Raw genomic sequence first — 4892 nt, 5'->3', positions numbered from 1 at the left:
TACATCATAGACGTAACATTGTAAAGGCTTATTGTATGAATACATTCTATTTCAGAAACCCATTTTGACAATATATAACCATTCTGATATCACAATACATTGTGACATCACATTGCCATTGTGATATCATTAACCTGTTGTGCCATCACAAACCAGTCCTGTCCTTATAAGTTTTGTGCCATGCTGCCCTCGTTATATATTAGGTCCTTGTGAGCTCATAATCTGTTTTCAATCTCATATTTCTGGTATGACATGTGATATCAGAAATCCCCTGTGACATCATATTGCCAGATTTCATGAATATTGTGTCACATTGTGACATCACAAAACTGTTAGAACAGCATTACGTTTGTGACAACACATGCTTTTGGAGAGATTACAGTCACTTTTTGAACTCATATATTCATTCCCAATTAATGACAATTGAGATCTGCCATGCCACTCTGACATCATGAACTCATTGTGACATCACAAATTTATTGTGCTCATCACGAGAATGGCATCAACAACTAATTGTTGTATGAAATCATTATTTTGACATTATATTGTGGTATTGCCGTCGTGACATCATTGTTCCATTGTGTTTTTACAAACCTACTATGGCGACATCACATCTTAGAAAATTCATGGTCTTTGAGATTTCAAGCTTTTTTCTGTGAACTCATGTACTTATGACCCCTAAAGCAAGGACACAAGCCATTGAGTCAAATTTAATATAATAAAACAATTTACAATAGAAAGGGGACTGTGATTACCTTATCCTGGACTAGATACCCAGGTCCAAGATCATCCTTGACCAACAAACCTCAGAACTTCAATGGGCAGCACCACCCTTTTTAATTGGTCTGCAAACCACCATCCAAAAAATTAGGATCTACAAAGCTCCAACCTCAATGGGCAAGGTTTTTTACTTTTCCATTCCTCCCTCCTTCACTACAGAGCTGTCCTTCCTTCCTGGTCTTTCCCTTTATCCCTTCCACCACTTCCTTCTTCTCTTCCACTCTCCTCCACTCTCCACAGGCCTGCCCTACTCTGCCCCAGTGACCACTTGCCAACCTTCTGCTCTCCATCAACTTCCTCTCTTCTCAGATTTTTCTCTTTATTCCATCCAGGTAGCACCCATTTTTATTTCCCCTTCCAATGCTCTGAAAATGCAACCTATATATAGGTTTACCTCTCTTTACTCTAACGGGTCTTCTGCCTAACAGTTTTCAACAATCACTTCCCAAACTGCCCAATGCTCAATCACTCCTTGACAGCTCACCATGTGAGGCTTGACACTTCACCTTTGGCGGCATTCCCCACACTCTCCGGTGGGCCAGGCCAAGAATTTACAATGATTATCAGCTCAGACAGATAATTCTGGCCCCACTGGTTATTACATTATCCTCATAGTGAATTAGAAGAAATTGAAATTGTATATGTCATTGTTATATTACAAACTTGATGAGACATCACTAAACCATTGTGACCTAATCACCGTGGTGACATCACAAACTCATTGGGATATCACAGACATTGTGCCACCATGATCACATTGTGACATCCCAAATCTATTATGACCTCAGAAGCTTTGAATGAAAGCATGGCCTTTGCGAAATCACAGGCCTTTTGGTATCCATACCCTTATTTTGAGCTGATGACAATTGAGATGAGACATGTCATTTTAACATCGCAAAACCTTTATGACATCATCACCAGTGTAATATCACATTGTCATTATGACAACATCAGCCCATCATGACATCATAAAACAATGACATCACAGCATTATGATATCACATGGTCATTGTGATGCCACAGACACATTGGAATGCCTATTCTGTGATTTCATTCTATTTCAAAAGTGGCATGTTTGTTGATATCAGAAATACATTGTGACCACATAATGTTTATGACATCACAATACCTTGATGACACTATATTGCAATTATGATATCACTAACCCACTGTGACATCACAAACTTTCTTATTCTCATAAATTTTTGACATGCTTCCAGTGTGATCCCTTTGGCCTCTCTGAGTTCATAAATTGTTTAACTCATGATACTTCAGGTATGACATGTGATATCAGAAATCCACTGTGACATCATGACCACTGTGACACACTGCCAGATATCATGACCACTGAGTCACAATGTGACATCACAAACCTGTTAAGACTCATGACACTTGTGCCAACATATGCCTTTGGATACATCATTAACCCTCCTGAACTTATATATTCATTGTCAATTAGAGATCTGGCATGAGATTTTGACATCACAATCTCATTGGGAAATCACAAACCTATGTGACCTCATCACCTGTATGGCATCACCAACAATTTGTGACTTCAAAACAATATTATCCCATGTAATGGTAACATCACATTACCAATGGGATTTTCAACATTGCATTTTCACCAACCAATTATTTCCTCATAATATTTTACAAAATTTATGGCCTTTCTGACTTGTAGCTCCTTATGTGAACTAGTATCTTCATTGTGATCTAGTAGAATGAAATTGGACATGTAATGGTGATATTACAAATTCTTTGTGACACCATTATCCAAGTGTGACCTTATCACCACTGTGACATCACAAACCCATTGTGACATCACATTGCCACAGTGATATCTCGGTCACCTTGTGACATCCCAAATCTGTTGTGACCTCTTAGCACTTTTGAAAAAGCACATGGTACTTGTGACATCACAGTCCCTTTGGGTAACCATATCCTCATTGTGAACAAAGGACAACTGACATCAGACATGCCATTGTAACATTACAAACACTTTGTCACATCATCTCCAGAGTGAGATCACATTGTTGTTATGATACCATCAAATCATTGTGACATCCCAAAATGACAATGAGGTCATAGCATTATGACATCACATTTTCATTGTTAGGTCATAGAGACAATGTGATTGCCTATTCTGTGGTTTCATTATATCTCTAATGTGACATATAGGTTGATTTCAGAAACCCATTGTGACCACATCACCATTGTGATATTACAATCCCTTTGTGACCTCATATTGACATTGTGATATTATTAATGCAATGTAACATCACAAACCTCTCGTCCTCATAAATTTTGTAACAAGTGTCTACCTTGACCTGGGCTAGATGCCCACAGCTAAATGCAGCTTCAACCATGAACCCTCAGACCTCCAAAGAGCAGCCCAACCATTTGTTATCTGGCCTGCAAATAAGCAACCCCAAAAATAATGATCTCCAAAGCTCCAAACTTCAAAGGACAAGGTTTTTTTCTTTCTATTCATCCTCCTTCTCTACAGACCTGTCCTACCTTTCAGGTCTTTTCATTTTTTTCCTTTCACCATTCCCTTCTTTTCTTCAGGCTTCTCTACTCTTGACAGGCCTGCCCTGCCCTGTCCAGGTGGCCAGTTGTCATCCTTCACCTCTTGGTCTCCCTCAATTTCCTCTCCTCCCAGGTTTTTAACCTCCTGCAGTCTCTTTACTTCTTTCCTTCCAGGCCTTTCCCTCTTTTCTCTCCCCTTGTGTTGCTCTGAACATGCAGCCTATGTATAGGCTGTACCCTTCCCCCACTGCAGTATGTTTCCTGCATAACAGTTTTCAATCATCATGTCCATGCCCAATCACTTCATGGCAGCTCACAATGTGGGGCTTGACAACCTATCTCCTTCAGCAGCATTTGCTGCTCCCTTCAGCTGCATGCACCCGCCTCTACTGTGGTCCAGACCAGGAGGCCATGATGACTATCTGTTCCCATGGATAATAGGGTCACTGCTGCTTATTAAGTGTATCATGGTGGTCTAGGAGAAATTGAAATTGGACAAATTTGTGATATTACAAACTCATGATATAACTAACCCATTGTGACCTCACCAACACTGTGACATCACAAACACATTGTAACATCACATTGCTGTTTTGACACCAGGATCACATTGTGACATCCCAAATCTATTATGATCTCTTATAACCTTTGAAAAAAATACATAGTTTTGTGACATCACAGTCCCTTTGTGTACCCAAATCCCCACCATGAAATATTGACAATTGAGAATCAAACATGACATTTTAACATCAAAAAGTTTGTGAGATCATCACAATTGTGACATCACATTGTAGTTTTGACACCATCTGCTCATTCTGAAATCACAAAAGTAAAATAATATGATAGAATTATAACATGACATTGTCATTGTGACATCATAGACACATTATGAATGCCTTTTCTGTGATTTCATTGCATTTCAAATGTGGCCTGTAGGTTGATATCATAAACAAATCTTGAATTCATAACCATTGTGACATCACAACCCCTTTGTACATCACATTGTCATTGTGATATCACTAACCTACCATGACATCACAAACCTATCCTGTCATCATAAATGTTGTGACATGCTGCAATTTTTTTAAGCCTTTTTGTCCTCATGATCTGTTGTGGACCTCATTAGATTTCACATATGACGTTTGATATCACAAATTCCCAGTGACATCATGACCATGGTAACATCACACTGCCAGATGTCATAACCATTGCGTCAAATTCTGACATCACAAACCTTTTTGGATTTCAATATATTTGTGACAACACATACTTTTGGAAAAACTACAGTCCTTCTGTGAACTCAGATACTCATTGTAAGTTAAAGACAATTGAGAAACATTATGTCATTTTGACATGCCCCACACATTGTGACATCACCAATCTTTTGTGACCTCATCACCAATGTGGCATCATCAACTAATTGTGACACCAAAATAATATTTTGACGTGACGCAGTGAGTTGACATTGCCATGGTGATATTAATGTCCCATTGTGTATTCACAAACCTAATATGGCCTCATAACATTTTTAAAAATTCATGTCCATTAGGACTTCAAGCTCCTTCTGTGAACTTGTATGCACA

This window comes from Dipodomys spectabilis, unplaced genomic scaffold (assembly GCF_019054845.1).
Source record: "Dipodomys spectabilis isolate Male_0828 unplaced genomic scaffold, ASM1905484v1 ptg000395l, whole genome shotgun sequence".
Lineage (NCBI taxonomy): Eukaryota > Metazoa > Chordata > Mammalia > Rodentia > Heteromyidae > Dipodomys > Dipodomys spectabilis.
This window is presented reverse-complemented; position numbering follows the sequence as displayed.